The following is a 20,262-nucleotide window of genomic DNA, read 5'->3' as shown; positions in this document are numbered from 1 at the left end:
AAGTACTTTGCTTTTCTTCTTCTTAGTCTATCTTAGTCTGGAAGGTCCACTGAAGCCTGTCCACCATGGGTGACCTTGCTGGTATGTAAAATATTGGTTGCATAGTTTCCAGTATCACAGCAACACACAAGCCACCACAGTATGACAAGCTGACAGGTGAGGAATGGTGTATAAGACTACTATTATTAAAAGTAAACAAACAGGAAAGGTAGAAGTTGTGTTAAAATGGGGGTGGGGTAGTTAATCTTACATTCCAGGAACAGAAGACCCTAGGACCATCAAGAGAGAAGAGCATGAGTGGAACATGGGACCCTAACCAGAGAAACAGTGACACCAGAGATGGAAGCAGAGAATACAAGGGGTACATGTCATGGGTATTTCTCAGACCTAAAAATACCTTACAGGACACAGTTACTAGGTTCAAAGGTGAAGGGCTGTAGACTTGGGGGACATCTCTGTCAATCAGCACAACCAATTCATAAAGAGAATGTTCTGCATCCCAATTTGGTAAGTATTGTCTGGGGTTTTAAAAGTTGGCAAGTAGCCATCTAAGATACTATTGGCCTCTACTTGGCTGGAGTGAGGGAGAATGAAGAAAACTGAAGACTCATCAGAGCAATTAATCCAAAGGTCTAATGGACCACAAGAACCACAACTTACACAACCTTCAAGACCAGAAGAACGAAAGGGTGCCAGGCTAACACTACTTACTGCTCCGACTGTGATCTCAACAGAGACAGAGCAGTACAGAAATGTAGAACAAAAATCAAATGTACAGAAAAAACAAACAAACAAAATCAGCCTTTGTGATCTGACAGAGACTGAGTAATGCACAGACTATGATCCTAAGATACCCGCTGGCCTGGCACTGAAGCCATTCCTGGAGACCACCTTTCAGTCAAACAATAGACAGGCACCCCAGATAAACAATAACAACTGAGAAAAATGTGTTGCTTAGAACAGTCAATTACATGAGATCAAAAGGGCAATATTTGCCCAAAAGCAATTATAAGAAGGCAGGGATGGGGAGAAAATTCTCACAAAATCAAATGGAAAACTAGGGTGGAAATAGGGAGAGTGCTGCACATTGTGGGCCATGTAACCAATGTCATGAAACACTATGTACAAATTATCAAGTGGGAAATTCATTTGCTCTTTAAACTGTCATCTAAAACACAATGGTGGTGGTGGTGGTGGTGTACTGTGGAATTGGTTCTGACTCATAGTGACCCTGCATAGGGTTTCTGAGGTTGTAAATCTTTATAGAAGACACTCTGAGTCATTTAAAACCATTTTTCCCCCTAAAACACAATAAAAAATGATTTAAAATGTTCCAGAGTCTTTTCTAACATGCATTTTGATCTTTTCTGTCTTTTAAATGACCTTTTGCTTTCTTCCAGTGTGGTATTCTTGATGGCAGCCCACTACTTATATCATCTTTTATCATTAGCGCTCAATGTATCAAATCTATTCTTGAGATGCTCTCTAAATTCAAAGGGATACATTTGGTTCTCATGGATTTGTTTTAATTTACTTCATCTTCAACTTGAACTTGCATATGAGCAATTAATGATCTATTTCACAGACAGCTCCTGAACTTGTTTTGATTTTGAGCATCTCCACCATATCTTGCCACAGATGTAGTCAATTTGACTCCTGTGTATTCCATTTGATGAGGTTCACGTGTCTAGTAAACATCTATATTGTTGAAAAAGGTATTTTCAATAAATAGGTCATTTGTTAAGTACAGTTGAGTAGTTTCTGACTCATAGTGACCCTGTGTAGGGTTTCTGAGGGCTTTAAAAAGTCTTTCTGGAAACCGAATTGGAGACGTTGTTGTTAAGTGCTGTTGAGAGTCAGTTCTGAATAGGGTTTCCAAGGAGCTTCTGGGAGATTTGAACTGCCAACCTGTGGACAAGCAGTTCAGTGCTTATCCTATAGCCCCACATCAGGACTCCTATGGAACCACGTTGTTGTTATGTGCCATCGAGTTGGTTCTGACCCATAGCAATCCTGTATAGGGTTTCTGAGGAGCAACTGATGAGCTTGAACCGCCAACCTTATGGTTCAAACCAACTTTACAGTCCAGCGCATTAACTCACAGTGCCACACCAGAAGCCATAGGCATATGGTTATTATCCTATCACTGAAGTGTTGTACTTCAAGATAGAGCTTCAAATGTTCTTTTTGATAATGTATATGATGCCATTACTCTTCAATTTGTCATTCCTGGCATAGTAGACCATATGATTGTTCAGTTGAAAATGGTCAATACTTGTCCATTTCAGTTCACTGCTGCCTAGGATATCGATCTTGAATTGTTTCATTTCATTTTAGATAACTTCCAATTTTCCAAGATTTATACATTGTATAACGCACATTTCAATTATTAGTGGAGGTTTGCAGTGGTTTCTTCTCATTTTGAGTCATGTCACATCCAAAAATGAAGGTTCTGGAAGCTTAATCCATCCACATCTTAAGGTTGACTCTACTTTGAGGAACAATCTCTTCCTGAGTCATATTTTGAGTGCCTTCCAAACTGAGGGCTTCATCTCCCAATACTGTATCAGTGTTTTGCTGTAATTCAGAAGGTTTTCAGTAGCTTACCCTTTTAGAAGTGGTCCACCTCTCCTTCTTCCAAGTCTGTCTTAATCTAGAAGCTCTGCTGAAATCTGTCTACCATGGGTAACCTTGAAGTGTTTGAAATACTGGTTAGATGCTGCTAGCATCACAGCGACACATAAACAACCACAGCGCTACACAGATGTGTAGTTGTTGTTGTTATTGTTGTTAAGTGCCGTTGAGTCAATTCATACTCATAGTGACCCTATATAGGATTTCCTGGGAGCAGCTGGTGGATTTGAACTGTTGGCCTTGTAGTTCAAAGTTCAATGCTTATCCTACAGTGCCACATCAAGAGTCCTTGTTGTTATTAGTGCGGTGGTGGTGGTAGTTAGGTGTCGTCAAGTCGGTTCTGACTCATAGTTACCCTGTATAGGGTTTCTGAGGAACAGCTGGTTAGTTTGAACCACCAGCCTTGTGCTTCAAACTGACTGGGAGGTCCAGTGCTTATCCTATAGTACTACACCAGGACTCCTTGTTGTTACTGTTGTTGTGAAGTGCCGTCAAGTCAGTTTTGACCCATATGAACCCTGTATAGGGTTTCCGAGCAGTGGCTGGTGAGCTTGAACTGCTGACCTTGCAGTTCAAATCGACTTTGCAGTCCAGCGCATTAACCCACAGTGCCACACCAGGACTATCAAATAGCCCTTGACTCATAGTGATATCATGGGCAATAGGATTAGACACTGTAATCCATATGATTTTATTGGCCAATTTTGAGCAGATCTCTAGTGTTTTCTTTTTAGTTGGTCTTAGTCTGAAAGCTCCATTGAATATAGAATCCTCCCTGAGTCATTATCAGCCTTTCTTTGTCTCCATGCTCCCCCATCACTGATCTAGGTAATCTTGAGTATTATTGTTGTTGTTAAGTGCTGTCGAGTTTGTTCCGACCCTGTATAGGGTTTCCAAGAAGCAGCTGGTGAGCTGAAACTGCTGACCTTGTGGTTCAAAGCAATTATACAGTCCAGCACATTAACCTACAGTGCTTGCTTGTTATTGTTAAGGTAGGGAAGTGCCCCTGCTGCATGTTTCCCATGTACAATCACAAGACTTCTATTACATAGTCCTGGTTCTTCTAGAAGCAGAGGCCAAACTAGGATTAGGTACGCAAGAGATTGGGGAAATGTCTGTGAGGGCAATCTCAGAAATCAGGGAGAGCTCTCAGAGGAGATGGATAGACAGAGTCTTAGTCTTCAGTTCTAGCAAAGTTTCAGCCAAGCTGTGGGAGAGCTCTAGAGTCAAGTCATCCATTATTTTGCAGGAATGACCCTGCCTTGTTGTTGTTAAGTGCTGTTGAGTCAGTTCAGACGCACAGAGACCCTATATAGTGTTTTAAGGTAGATTTGAACCACCAGCCTCATGGTTACTAATCAAGTAGCTTATCCTACAGTCCCACACTAGAACTCCATTGTATATGATGTTGTTGTTGTCAAGTGGCGTTGAGTCAACTCCGACTCATAGCAACCCCTATAGGGTCTCTGGGAAGCAGCTGGTGGGTTTGAACAGCTGACCTTACGGTTCTTAGTCCAGTGCTGATCCTACAGTGCCACACCAGGAGTTTCAGTGTAAGGATTGTTGCTGTTGTCGTTATGTTCTGTCAAGTCAGTTCCAACTCACAGCAACCCTGTATAGGGTTTCCAAGAAGCGGCTATGAATCTGAACCTCTGACTTTGCAGGTAAACTGACTTTGCAGTCTAGTGCTTTATCCCACACCACCACACCAGGACTCCATTAGACCCCCTCTTATGCTCAATTATTGGCTAAGAGCATCTAAAGGAAGCAAAGCTCCCAAGCAAAGGCCATGGTGGATTCAGTTCAGGCTTCCATCAATTTTGTTCTCGATGGTGCAGCAGGTGATCTGAGTGGTGAGTTTTCATGGTGACCATGGCTGTGGAAGTTTCAGTCAGCAGAAGCTCTTCAATACACAAGAGTGAAAAGGAAAGGAGAGGGATACCAGCAGGTCAGGGGAAGCTAGAACAATTCAATCCTATTTTGCCTACGGCTCAGCTCACACTTTGAATGAGGGATGCCGTATTTCTAACTTCTGACTCCTATGTTCCAGTTTATCTCAAGAATCTTAGATATCTACTGTATGCCAGCCTGGGAAGCAAGCACCACCTATCATATTTTACCTAAAAGAAAATGAAACTTACATTGTACACAACCATTGGACTTTTAGGACACAAACAGACAAAACACAAGACTGTCACCAATAGGATATTTTCTATCTTTTGACAGGATGGTTTAGTCATCAGCAGAGAAAATGTAAGAGTAGGATAAGATATCTACTTTTGTGCAACTGGTCCTGCTGTGTTGCTGAGAAGGTACAACTAGTTATTTTCAGAAATAGGTTTTTTAAGAGTCTTAGATGTTGTCGAGAACTGTCGCAGATACTAGAACCACAGGTAGAGTTATTTGGGGCCACTCATGAATGAAGAACTAAGAGTATTCAAGTAGAAGTCACAGTAAAATAGATTAGATGAAGATTCTAAAAATGTTAACAATTCTGTTTCCAGGCCAAATGTATCACACCTTCTATTGTGCTTGGTAGTTCTTTGGACCTGTGTCTGTTACCCCTCTGATCACACTGCTTTATGACTAGTTATTTGTGGGTTTACGCCCTTTATTGTTTGAAAAATCTCTGAGGACCAGGACTGTGCATGGTAATTCACTAATTAGATAAATAATTCATCACTAATGTATTCATTCAACAAAAATCTTTGAGCATTTTGTCTGTGCTTGCTCTGTATCAAGGAGTGCCAAGATACATAAGATGCAGAATCTGTCCTCCAAGTGCTAACAATAAATTAGGGAGAAAGGTGAAGAGATGTATCGATATGATCCCGAATGGCATGTGCTAGAGTGGATATATTACAGGGAAGAGCAGGAACATCAAAAAATGAATAACAAACTCTGCTTAGAGGGAGGCTATGAAACACAGTACCAGCAAACCGATTACTCCTGACTGTGTCTTGAAGGATGAGTAGACACTATCCAGTATTTTATCCCCAGTTTTCAGTACAAAACATGCTCTCAAATCATCTCTGCAAATGGAATGAACAAATGAGTAAATAAAGATGAATGAACAGAATGTAGCTGAGAGTATTTTTTCTTCTGGTCAGCATCTATTCTCCCTTCTTCAGGTAACAGGACCTCTCCCCCTGCTTCCAGAAGTGGGTAGGCATGAGACCTGGGCCGTGTCAATAGGACGTGAATGAGTCCTAGCCACAGTGACTGGTTCGGGAGTCCAGATGTAGTTGAAGTGTGGTTAGTGAGACTGTCCTAGAGCTTGATAGACCGGTGTAGTTGTTAAGTTCTGTCCAGTCAGTTCTGACTCATAGTGACTCTGTATAAGTTTTCCAAGGAACGGTTAGTGAGTTTGAACTTTCAATCTTGTGGTTCAAACCCATCTTGTGGTTCATGCTTTATCCCACAGATGTATATAATCTCTTTCTGCTGGTCCTGGATCTGAGAGGATGTCAGTCTGGGGGCATTTGGGGGATATGAGATGGAGAGAATCTGCCGGTGGGTGAAGCTGCGTAAAGAAGCAGGGTTGAGAGTTGGATGGAGAGAGAAAGTGGGTCTTGATGACATTGCTTTAGTTCTTGAATCCATCAAGGTAAGAACCATGTAAAGTGTATCCTTTATCCTTTCTTTAGGTTATCACTAAATTGCTGTGCTTTGGGGGAAACAGTCAGGCCAAATTGAGTGGTTTTTCTGTCACTTGCAACCCAAAGAGTCTTTACTAATTGCTAACTATATTATGGGTTGATTTCCAAAGTACTGAGTTCTCATTTCCAGAATGTTCCACATAGAGTTAAGATAAGACTAACATAGAAGGGAATTCTGTTTTATTGGGAAACTCTAAATCCTTTCTAGTCCTACTGTTTGTTGCTAGAGATTTGTGCTTGTTACTGAAGCAGTGAAATAGGTTGGGGGGGCAGGAAAAGGGGGAGCAGCAGGAAAGAATCTACACCATCCTGTCAACCAGATTACCCAGCAGGCTTTTAATAAAAGTTAGGTATGCTGTGCATGGGGTCGCTATGAGTCGGTTCCGACTCGATGGAACCTGACAACAATAATGCTTAGTTTAAAGTACCATTCTTTAAAAGGCATATTATTTAGTGTTTCTGCATTTTTGGTTAGTGACAAGAATGGCTTAAACTAGAGGGACAAACAAACACATGCACACACACATACACACACACAAAAAAAAACCCAAACAAAAGCTTGTGAGAATGAAATCAATGGAGTGTTTAGGCTGATTGAAAGATAGGGATGTGGCAACTGAGATGTGGCAAGTGAGAGGACAGGAGAAAGGTGATTTTGTTTTTCCTCTCTTCCTTAAGTGGGCTGTCTAACTAAGGAAGAATTAATGTCAATACCCAAAGTCCTTTCAACTTCTTGACAAACACAAACATCCTCACCACAGTGCCAGCCTTGACCAGAGGGGAAAAGGCTCACTGCCCTGTCACTGGGATTTGAGTCAAGAGGTCAAGTAATCTACATAACACATTTGGGACACAGAAACACTCACTTAATAGCCCAGAGCTTAGAATTGGTGAAGATGCATTTTATGAAACAGAAATAAACAGCTGACTCTAAAAGACAGAGAGTTCCCTGGCTGTTGAGAAACCACTGGACTCTGGTTCTATTTATAAAGACTCCATGTCCCACAGAAACAATTTTTCCTATTATTAATTGAGTCCAAAGCACATATTCCAGGCACATGTGGGCTGGGTGCTCGGACCTCTTTAATGAATTCATTATGGCACTGGGTTAGGTCACATGCAGAATGTTTTTGTATTTTCTGCTTCCTCTAGATCTCTAGCCCCTCTTACCAACTTGTTAGTTTCATCTTTCTTTTGTTTTGTTTTCATTCCTCCATAACTTTCTCATTCCTCTTAGCAGAAAGAATATTCTTAACTGATATACATGAGACATCAATTCTGGTTCAGACTATACTTATAACTGGTTGTGCAACATTAAACAAGTTATTTAATTTCTCTGGACCCAGTTTTCTCATCTGTTAAAATGAGTTTAGATTAGAATTTTCTCAATTCATGTTCTCCCACATATTAAGAACTGGGGTGCACACATAGATATTAAAGACACAAACATATTGCAGGAAAGAAGCATGTTTAACTTTGTTTTGCCAAGCATGGCTCAAATTTATTTAAGAACAAAACCTCTTAAAACACACACATGTAGTCATAGGTTGCTATTCTGTGGTATGATGGTGGTGGTGGTGTTCCGTTGAGTCAATTCTGACTCAAACCGATCCTTTGTAGGGCTTCCAAGGCTGTAAATCTTTTCAAGAGCAGAAAGCTTCATCTTTTTCCCATTGAGTAGCTGGTGGATTCGAACTGCTGATCCAGTGAGTAACCTACTATTCTACCAGGGCTCCTATTCTATAGTATAGAGGTTGAGAAATGCTGCTTGTGTCAGATACTTGGATTAACTCTCTCAAACTGCTTTTCCCATCATTTCATATAGAGGTGTCGGAAGATATTATTTCCCAGATTTCCTTGCAGCTGGAGTTGTGTATATCAATAACATTTCATCAGTGTGAGGAGGGGAAGGCATTTGTGTTTCTTGTTGTGAATCCTGGATGATCTCCAAATCCTAGTTTATGGGACTTCAATGTTTTCCTCTTAGTCATATGTTCCTTTAGGCAAAGATCTAATGTAAATATTTTATGTTGTTGTTGCTGTTGTTGTTGTTGTTAAGTTCTGTTGAGTTGGTTGAGACTCACAGAAACCCTGCGTAGGGTTTCCAAGGCTGTAAATATTTGCAGGAAGCAGAAAGTCTCATCTTTCTCTCAAGCAACAACTATTGGGCTTGAACTGCAGACTTTGTGGTTCACTGTGCAGTGATTATCCTATGGAATCTCCAGATTCCCATTTAGATATTTGTTGTTGTTGTTGTTAAGTGCTGTTGAGTCAGTTCTGACCCATAGTGACCCATAAAGGGTTTCTGAGGAACAGCTGGTGTATTTGAACCACGAACCTTTTGGTTCAAACTGACATTGTGGTCCAGTGCAGTATCCTGCAGCGCCACACCAGGACTCCATTTAGATATTGTTGTTACGTGCCTTGGAGTAGGTTCCGACTCATAGTGACCCTGTACAGGGTTTCTGAGGCTGTAAATCTTTACAGGAGCAGAAAGCCTCATCTTTCTCCCAAGGAACAGCTGGTCGTTTCAAACTGCTGACCTTGCGGTTCGCAGCCTGATTCGTAACCACTACACTACCAGAGCTCCTTATTTAGATATTAGTAGATCTAAATTATTTCTTCTTTTCAAAGATTTAATAATCTACAAAATAGACATACCACAAGTCAGGAAAGGGTGGATACTAGCTGGGATAATTTTGTTGTGAAGTTTCCATCATTTTTCACTTATTTCTGATTCAATAGGACAGTTCATTTTTCTGGTGTCATGCAGCAATTAATAAAAGAGAGATGACTTACAAAAGATTTGGAACCCTAACCATGGTACCCCATGGACTCTCTGGCAGCCATTATAAAATTGAGCATGCATAAACTGTCTGCTGTTAGAATCTCCTGTTGTTAATTTTATAGAGATGACTGTATATAACATCACATTCTAGAACAATCTTAAATGTTGCTCCAGCTAAGGAATATAGCTCTGGCTCCTAAATAACTCACTAAGCAACCACTCTATATCTTAAGATTTTCTCAGGCGAAAATTGACAAGGAGCCCTGGCAACAAGGTGAGGTAAGCATTGTTAACCACAGATCGGTGGTCCAAACCCACCAGCTACTTTAGAGGAGGAAGAGGAGGCTGACTGCTCTCCTTAAGATTTAGTCTCAGAAACCCTGTGGGGCAGTTCTACTGTGTCCTATAGAGTTACAAAGAGTCTAAATTGACTCACAGCAGTGGGTGGATCTCACTTCCACATGTTTTTAGTTTCAAAATGGACAAAGCACCATTTCCCCTGGATTTCAGTACTTTACAGAGACTCTGCAGTGCAATAAGTTTTAAAATTGGGCTTTTAAAATTTATTTGGTGTTGTTGCTGTTAAGTACTTCAGAGTTGGTTCTGGCCTATAGTGGCCCTGTATAATGTTTCTAAGGGGTGGCTGATACATTTGAACTGCCAACTTGTGGTTCAAACTGCCCTTGCTGTCTAGTGCATTATCCCACAGCACCTCACCAGAACGACTTAAAATTGATATCAGGTATTAGAAAGGGAAAACCTTACCTAAATTTCACTAAGGTTCAACACTGTAAGTTATTCTTACCAAACCAAGAAATGAAGACAACCTCTGAGGAACTGGTCCTTTAGCAAAATTGTGAGGTAGGTAAATCTTGTCCCATTTTACAATGAGAAAAACTCATTTCTCCAGCTTTCAACCAAACAACGTTCCCCACTCTCCCTTGTACAGCATTGTAGCTCTCGTCGTCTTGCCAGAAAAGAAATAATAGGAAGCTTATCTGTCCTGAGCTGTGGTTTCAACCCTGGCTGCTTATGGAATTACCTGGATAGAGTCATTAAATGAGATGCCAGCACCTCACAACTATATACTTGACTCAGTTGGTCTTGGATGGGGCCCAGGTATACAAATTATTCAAAACTCCCAAAGGGATTCTGGCATGCAGCTAGGCGGAGGACCACCACGGTATTCTTACCTTCAAAGCTTATCATGGAACAGGTGCCAGGGATGAACTAATCTTGCCAAACTCCTACTCAAATTCCTATAAAGCAGTATACTGCTATTCACTTTTTTGAAAAACTTTTTATTGTGATTTGAGTGAAGGTTTACAGAGCAGAGATCAGTTTTACATTCAATAAATCATATACTTTGTTTCATCTCCATGATGGCCGTCCCCTCCATGTAACAACAGTTGTCCCATTTCCTCCCTGTGGTTATCCAGGTACAAATACTTTCTTTCAAATTATTAGATATTTGTGGTATATATAAATATATATTTATTCCACTCTTCCTCCCAAACCAATTCAGCCTGTGTCGTTGTCCATGTATGTATACCAGAACACTGTTGTTCCAAGGTTATGTATATATCACTATTTACCTCTATCCCCTTTCGCCCTTGTATACTCCCGTGTCTTCACCTATCTTCATCATTCTTCTGCTACCTCCCTCTTTTTGTATATTGTCCTCCCCCTTCTTGTATATTGCCTTTCCCTTCACGTGAGTTAACATGTGTCTGCCCTCTAGTCAGTGAATTACTCTACCTTCCCTCCCATCCCTGGTAAACATCAAAGAATGTTCTTTTAGTATGAAAACCTTTTCTTGAGTTTTTACAATAGTGGTTTCATACAATATTTGTCCTTTTGTTATTGACTTCCTTCACTCTGCGTAATGTCCTCCAGGTTCATCCATGTTATGAGGGGTTTTGCTGGTCTTTCATTATTCTTCACTGTTGCATTGTAATCCATCGTGTGTATGTATATTCACTCTTCCATTGATGGGCATTTAGGCTATCACTATCTTTTTGCTATTGTGAATCGTGCTTTGATGAACATCACTGTACGTGTATTTATTTGTTCCTGGCTGCTATTTCTTGAGAATATGTACCAAGTAGAGTGATTGCTGGGTCCTATGGTATTTCTATTTCTAACTTTCTGAAGCAGCACCATACCATTTTCAACAGTGCTTGAACAAGTTTACAGCATCACCAGCAATGTAGGAGGGTCCCAGTTTGTCTACACTGTTGCCAGTATTTGTTGTTTCTATTCTTTTGAACTTCACTGCTAATGCTGGTGTGAGATGATATCTCATTGTTTTTTGATTTGCATTTATCTAACAGCTAATGTTTGTGAACATTTCTTCATATGCTTTTTGGCTACCTGAATGTCTTCCATAGTGAAATGTCTGTTCATGTCCTGTGCCCATTTTTTTATTATTGATAATCACTTTCATTGGCAAGCTTCAAGTTAACCAAACTTGGGGTGTGGCTCTTGTCATAATAATAAGCTCATAAAATGTTACAATGCCAATAATATTGCAGTAATGTTCAATATGGATCATCAATCTGATTTTTGTGCCAAGTTCCAGAAATTCTGGTATCTATCCATCTTACCTGATTTTTCTCAGTTATGCCACACTTGGATACCCCAGAACCTGGTTTTCATCACCTGCCTAGTTTCCTGTTCCTCATGTAAACATCCAATACTACCATGATAGCACCAAGTAATGAAAATCAGATGGACTTTGAGGTAGATCTTGTTTAAATCTAGATTCTACTGCTCTGGTTACTCTGAGCCTTGGTTCCTTCATCTGTAAAGTAGAAATAAATAACCACCAGTTTTCTGTTTGGCACGTGGTAAACACTCAACAAATGTTAGGTCCTCTTCCTCTAGAATCTCATAGTTTTCCTTGCATTTATTTCCAACTCTTGTTTGTCTGCCAGGCATCAAGAATGTGACAAATAGTCTAATGAATTTCTCAAAGTAGAATTCGGAGTATGAGTAGGAAGATGTTTTGGGGACAGAAAGACCTTTTTGTTGCAACTGAAATTACAACCTGCTGTTTCCCACTGGCTTTGTGTTGCTTCCCACCACAAGGATCTGACATTGGCATTGAGGACAGGATAGGATGGGGAGAAACTAATGCATGGGGGAAGAAGAGTGAGCTGAAGAGATCCTTGAATAGTCATCAGTGAGAGGCATAAAAACAGCCACAGAGAAGACCTAGAAGAGACAGACTACCAGATGTCCAACTAGGAAGCAAAACTCCTGGCAGGATTAGGTTCCAAACCACAGAATCTGAATTTTGGGAAGAAAGCATTAAAAACAATAAATAACCCCAAATGGCAAGTTTAAGATTCAACTACCTCAAACCGTAACAACTTAGACACTTGTAAAAGAGAAATATTCCAGATGGCAAAGTGAAAGGATGAATAATAGAGAAGGAAACAGCTAATATCCTGTGTGACTTTGAACCTTCATTGCAGGAGCAGCCTTGGGGAGCCTGGCATTTCTAGGAGAAAGGAATGGGGTGCTATTTGATCAAAGTCAGCTGGCTCCACGGGCCCAATCCTGGGTGCTTGGGGCTCAGGCATGATTTGTAACTGCCTTCTTTCTTCCAAGTGGTTCTGGAACATACAGTTCTGGTGCCATCAGTAGGGCATCTGGAGTGACTGCCTGAAACGTCCAAGACTTTGATGTGATGTGGTCCAAAGGCCTTGTTCCTTGGTTCAGTAACTAGGGACCTAGGAATACTTTCAAATTGTCCTTGGTCCCTTTTCTTCTTCTATCTCTACTTACATGAGGTCACTCTAATCCTGGAATCAAGGGGATTGAATTCAAACAGGTAAACTAGATTTAAGGATTTTGGCTGCATCCAATCAGTGGAACCTTAAGGAGCTCTGGTAGTGTAGTGGTTACGAATCAGGCTGCTAACCTCAAGGTCGGCAGTTTGAAACTACCAGCTGTTCCGTGGGAGTAAGATGAGGCTATCTGCTCCCATAAAGATTTGCAGCCTTGGGAACCCTGTGCAGGGTCACTATGAGTCGGAACTGACTCCACAGTACTTAACAACAACGACAATCAGTGGAACCTTAGTTTTCAGACTTCTCAACATTGTAGTCCTCAGACTAGCATTACTTGGAAGCTTATTGAAAATGAAGAACTCCAGAACTATTGAATCAGAATCTGAATTCTAACACAATACAAAGGTGTTTCATATATATGTTGAAGTTTGGGAAGCAAATGTCTAGTAGATTTTATAGGAAAAAGAAGGATGTATGCCCACAAAAATCCCAGTATTCATCTGAAAGGGCATTGAAGTTTTCTAATATTTTCAATAATGCTGCAGCTCATGGAGTCTGTTGTTGGTAAGTGCCTTCGATTTGGTTCTGACTCTTGGCGACCCTGTATAGGGTTTCCTAGGAACAACTGGTGAACTTGAACTGCCAACACTGCAGTTCAAGCTGACTTTGCATTCCAGAACATTAACCCACAACACCACACTAGGACTCCTCATGACATCCACAAGGGTGCTAATAGCAATGACAAGAACTTTGATCTCAATACCATTAATAAAGGTCTTTTGGTCATAAAATAGGAATCACTGGATGGTACACTTGGTTAAGATGCTCAGTTGCTAACTGAAAAGTTGGAAGTTAAAGTCTACCCAGAGGACATTGGAAGAAAGAACTGACAATCTCCTTCGGAAATATCTGTCAGTCACTGAAAATTCAGCGGAGCACAGTTCTACTTTGACATACATAGGGCTGCAATGAGTTGGAATCAACTTGAAAGCATCTGGTTTGGTTCTTAAGTTGGGTCCAGTCAGTGCTCAATTCTCAGCATTTAGTTGCTTTGTTTTTCTTTATTCTCTCATGAGGCAACCCATTCCATCTGAAGGAAATATCATGGAATAAAAGGAAATTGTATAAAGCCCATACACTCAAAAGCATTCAGATTCTTTATTGTGGCCTTTCTGGCCCTTGATTATGTCTTAGGTTTTATTCCGTGCCTATTCCACTTTTTGAACATACCAAGTTTGTTCCCAGCTCAGAATATTTCCAATCATTGTTGACTCTGTGGGAACGCTCTTTCTTTCTTAGCATCTTATCATTACTGATACCTCATTTTAAAAGTCTCAGCACAATCGCCATTTTCTTAGAAAGACAAATTTGCCACTCTATCTAAAATTCATCCCCATATTATTCTGTGTGACTTTCTTCACAGCACCTAATGTTGCCTGATATTCTCTTATTAATGTTTACTTATTTAGTCTCTCCTCTCCTACCACATAAAAGATAAGTCTTATAAGGAAACAGGCTCTTCTTATTGACTGCTATATCCTAAGTACTTAGAACAGAACCAGGCATGGAGAAATAATTCAATGAGTACTTATTGAATTTGAGTAAAAGATAAAATGAAACTATTGATTTTGGGATTATCTGTGCATGCCTGCCCTCCCTGTTCAAACCATAACACGCATGCCACAATAAACTTAGAAGGACTGGGCTAACAATGCCCTAGGTCTTGCCGAGAATGTTGCAACAGGTCACAACGTGGTGATTTCTGAGCTGCGTAGTATTTCAATTCAATGGAGTTCTGTATACCCTTATTGATTGCCTACCCATATACAAGGTATGGTGAAATATAAAGAGATGTGACAAGTTTTCTGAACCTCAGGGCCTCTCTTAAATCAGGCAGACAAGTACATAAGCAAATATTTACCACATGATGTACAGTCCCAATATGTACAAGTTATCAATATAGAAAGAAAGACAGAAAGTTTAACTCTAAATGACAAGGGTTAGAGATAATATCCCAAAAGAAATCATGTCTGTTTTGGGTTCTAAAGCATGAGTAGGAGTTTTCCAGAGCAACATAAAGGCAAAGAGCATTCTCAGGAGACAAAAATGTATGTACAAAAGGCATAAAGGCAAGACAGAAACTGGGAATTGAAAATAGTTTGATAATAGCAGAATGCAAAGTGCGTGGTTTGGGCAGGCTAAATGAAATAAAGCTGGAGAAGGGCAAAGGCTTGTAATAACACATTTCCTTGAGGTGCTAGACCCATTTTATGTTTGAAGTCAGATGTAAATATTTCAAATTCTTTTTTAGCTGCGAGTGTGTTGCAACCTCAGCCCTCCTCTGTGCTCCCCTTGGGCACCATGAGTACTGTGCCCAGCAATTTCAAAAGCCCCACATGCTGGACCCATTAGGCATTGCATGCTCCACTGTCTGAGTCATATTCTTCTCTGCCAGTGGTGACTGAACCCAGAGGAACGCTCCACTAATTGAATTTGAGATGACTCATTCAGTACCCCAAACTTGAAACTTGAAAACACAGCAGCAATACCTTGGCAGTAAGACTCTTGGTTCAGATTGTCCAGCTCCTTGTCTAGGAGCCAGTGGGAATGAGGTGATGGAGCAGATTTATCTGGGAGGACAGAGGAGTGGCTAGAGTCAGGGCTTTTGGGTTCTCTCACAGAGCTGGAAAGGACACAGGATCCACTGAAAGTCATTTGTTTGAACTCCAGCTAGTAGCCAAGTGCTAAAAAAATGATCCTCAAATATGTTTTCTTTGGCACACCTAGCTGTGTTTACACAATTTGATCCAATATTTTAAAATAGGGAGCTTTCATATTAAATTCTAGATTTCTGGATCCTCTCAAAGATTTGAGCGCCTTAATAACATAACTCTGTTATGGAAGAGTGGGTGCTTCCTATATAGGCTGTGTGGTCCCGAGGCTCATGTAGTCTCCACATCAACTTTCACACGTAGCTGCCTCTGCATTGGTACACAGAATGCTTCATTGGTTTACTGGGCCCTTTTGGGTATTTGAGTTTTCTTTCCCTACTGCTAGAAGAACAAACAAATCTGTGTTGGAAGAAGTACAGCCAAAATGCTCCTTAGAAGCCAGGATGACGAGACCTCATCTCTCATATTTCAGACATGTTATCAGGAGGAAACAATCCCATGAGAAGGACATCACGCTTGGTAAAGTGGAGGGTCAGTGAAAAGAGGAAGACTCAACAAGATGGATTGTTGGCACAGTGGCAACAGCAATGGGCTCAAGCTTAACAACGATTGTGAGGATGGCGCAAAACCGGGCAGTGTTTTGTTCTGTTGTGCATAGGGTTGCTATGAGTAGACTCTGACACAATGGCACTTAATAACACCAACCTATTGAAGCCATCACCAAGAACAAACTAATGGCATTTTCATTAAAGTAGACTTCAAAATATTATGTTTATGAGAAATTCATTAGAAAATGATGAATTTGCCTTTTCTTCTAAGAAGAATGCATAGTAGATATCTGTGAGGCTGGAGTTACATTCTCTTTATTATTTTATCTTATATTTCCCATCATTGTTATATCAAAATAGGTATTTGACTGATGCTCAGTAAGTGTGTAATGAATAAAATGACATTGCTGGTACATGTCTGGTACATCTAATTTCTCTCTCAGGAGACCTGATATGCTGTATATTGCATGGAAAGTTTTACTCATTCCCCGATGCATCCATGTTGGAATCCTCCCCTTCTTACAGCCTGTACTCATATGCCTGCTCTCCCAAGAAACACTCTATGACTTCCCCAGGGTAGAAATAATAGCTTTCAACTCTGTTTTCTATGCATGACATTATGGACTCCTGGTGTGTTGCTGAAGTATCAGCACCGGACTGTGAACCACAAGGTTGGTAATTCAAAACCACCAGCTGCTCCTTGAAAACACTATTATGAGGTCACTATGAGTGAGAACTTACTCGACCATACTTAACAAAAACAATTGTTTTCTAATTTAGTAATTATGACAGATTAGGTGTTGTGTCAACATGGCTTGGTTAGGATTCTCACTGGTTTAGCAGTTCTGATGTAGGTATCACCTCCATGATGAGATCTAATATAATGCAATCTACAAGTTTACATGCAATCTCAGAGGGACCTACAATCGCCAAGACAGAAAAGCCTGGAATGGAGTGCATCCATTGGATCTGGATCCCTGCACTGTGAAGCTCCTAGATCAAAAGGAAGATTGATGCCAAGATGTATGGAGATCTCTAAGGAATATTGGGCCTTCAGATGCTAGAAGGAGACAAGGACAAGAGCCAACGAAGAAGAAGCCTTCCCCAAGAGCTGGCACTCTGAATTTGGACTTCCAGACTCATGAACTTGAGAGACTCCTGGTGTGGTGCTGTAAGATAAGCACTAGACTGCTAACCACAAAGTCAGTGGTTCAAATCCACCAGCTGTCCTCAGAAACTACACAGGGGGTTGCTATATATTGGAACCTACTCAATGGCACTTAACATTGTGACAATCTGCTTCCATAAAGTTTTACAGCCTTGAAAACCATATGGGCAGTTCTATGCTGTCAATTCCAACTCAGGGCAATGGTTTTGGGGGTTTGGATGATACCCTGGTGAGGCAATGTTTGAGAGCTCAGCTGCTATGTGAAAGGTTGGTTGTTCTAAACCACCCAGTGATTTCACAGGAAAAAATACATGGCGATCTGTTCCCATAAAGATCATAGCAGAGGAAACTTTATGGGCAGTGCTAATCTGCCATGTGGGGTGTCTATGAGTCAGAATCAACTCAATAGCACCTAACAATAATCACTAGTTTTTACCTTATAGAGATGTTGTGAGGACTGAATGAGTCAATATATAGAGAGCATTTGTAAATGGGCCTGACATATAACAAATATTTGCAGCTACCATTCTTACTATTGCAACAATAATTTCTTTTAGAAGGATTAGCATGAGAATGGTCTGTATGAGATGGAGGTTAAAGATACCCCAAATATCTGACTTCCAAAATGATACCATCCATAATCCCTGATAATAATAATCACTCATCCATTCAGTATTCTCTCTCATGAACCAGGGTTCTGTAATTTACTACAACTTCTCATAGAACTCACAAACTGTCAAGGAAATGGTTCACCCAGTTGTAGAGGCTGGGAAGTCCCAAATCCATAGTTCAGACATCCGTCTGGAGGATACTTCTCACTCATGTCAAACTGAGCTGTTGAGTCACAAGTCTGTGGAAGCTGGAGAATCAAGTCAGGCAATAGACCACAAGCTCAAATACCAAGAACCAGAGGTCTGACAGAGGTGAGCCAGATGCAGAGTCCAGAATGAGAGAGCAAATTTGGCCAGAGTAGTTCAGTGTAGCTACAGAGGTAAAATCAAAAGAAGGAGTGTACCAAGACTCATATCACCAAGATGGCACCTGAGTCTGGGTCCAGGGACCTCTTAGGGCAGTAACTGTCTTTATGTTCTTCGGAATGATTCAACACTAGTCTTCTTCTCAACCTCATGGAAGAAAGGTCACAAAGATGGCATTTGCCCACACATTGATGAAGGTGTATTTTTAGTCTTGTGTGGCATCAAAAGGTCAGGCTGGAGACACCTTGGTTGTTACTGCGCATTTTAGGCAAACCAGATACGGTCTCTGGAGTTCTGGTGTGGCACTGTGGGCTAATGTGTCAGACTGCAAAGTCGTTTGAACTGCAAGGTTGGTGGTTCAAGCTCACCAGCTGCTCCTTGGAAACCTTATACAGGATCGCTATGGGTTGGAATCGACTTGACAGCACTTCACAGCAACAAGATATGGCCTCAGGCAGTCCTATACCCCAGCCTCCTACTTTTCTTAATTAAACAGGAAATAGGCAGTTTGCTAAGAAAGGAAAAGTTTAAAACAGGAAGTCAGTTCTTGTTTTAACCCAAAGTTGATGGCTAGTTTTCAGACCACACCCCCAAGGAAATAGAGGATAATGACTTGAGTCACACCCTCCAGCAAGGTGTGACTCCCACCTCAGTCCTACCTCCTTAATATAACAGGTAAGTTACTCCAAAAAGGGACCAGAACCACAGACAGAAGCTAGGATTTATAATATGATGGTGAGTCAAAAATTATCTGCACACTGACTGTAGAATTTATTTGAATCAACTTTTAGAAAAGACAAGCACATCATTTGCAATATAATCTCCTTGCTTTTCACTACATTTTGGCCATCTGTCAACAAGCTTTCCTTTTCCCTTATTAAAAAATGTTTTAGGCTGAGCTTCAAGCCACAAATACACTACTGTCTTCACTTTTTCATCAGAGGTGAATCTTCATCCTTGAAGGGTTGCTTTCAGGGGACCAAACAGGGGAAAGTCCAATGGGTCAAGATCAGGTCTATAGGGAGAATGCTTTAATACCTCAAAAAATTTTTAGCAGTGTCAAGAGTGTGGGCAGAGGTGTGTGGTTGTGCACTCTCATGCAAAATCACAACACCCTTGGATAGCAGTCTTCTGTGTTTAATCCGAAGTTTAGGCTTCAGCTCTTCAGTGAGCATCTCATTGTAACGAGCACTGTGGATTGTTGAACTCTTTTTCTGATAGTATTCCTCCAATCCTGGCCCTTGAGAATCCCAGAAAATGATAAACATCAATTTTTTTTCCAGCTGATGGTTGACTTTTTAATTTTTTCTTGTTCAGTGATTGAGGATGTGTCCATTCCATACTTGCCATTTACTCTCAGGCTCGTAGTGATGAATCCATGTCTTGTCACCAGTAATGATTTTTTTAAAGAAACTTTTACTTTCCTTAGACTATCATTCAAAATTTTGTTTGCAGATGTCCAAACACTTCTGTTTATACTCTTCCATGAGTGGTTCCATTGTCCATCTTGCACAAACTTTTCGAATTCCAAGTCCATTGTGGATTATTTCATGGCTGATTTGCAAATGATTTGCCACATTTTATCCACTGTCACTTGTCTATTTGACAGAATCATTTCACATACACACTCAATGTTGTCATCAGCCACGGACATGGCAAGGTGTTTTAATATAACCAGAGTACAGATCAATTTTGCCTCACACTTGCGCATCACTAACCAGAAGACTAGGGCTAGAAGGCCCATATTACGTAGTTCACTGCATTGCGACTATGTTCCAGATCCAGTGTACATAATGATACTAAGAAATTATTGTTGTTGTTGTTAGGTATCATCAGGTTGGTTCTGACTCATAGCGAACCTATATAAGGTTTCCAAGAAGCAGCTGGTGAGCTTGAACTGTAATACCACTATAACAGAAACACCATAAGGAAATGGCTTTAACAACCAGAAATTTATTCTTTCCCAGTTTGTTGTTGGTGTTAAGTGCCATTGAGTAGGTTCCAATATATAGCAACCCC

This window comes from Chrysochloris asiatica, unplaced genomic scaffold (genome assembly GCF_000296735.1).
Source record: "Chrysochloris asiatica unplaced genomic scaffold, ChrAsi1.0 scaffold00071, whole genome shotgun sequence".
NCBI classification, from domain to species: Eukaryota; Metazoa; Chordata; class Mammalia; order Afrosoricida; family Chrysochloridae; genus Chrysochloris; species Chrysochloris asiatica.
Note: the sequence above shows the minus strand (reverse complement) of the source record.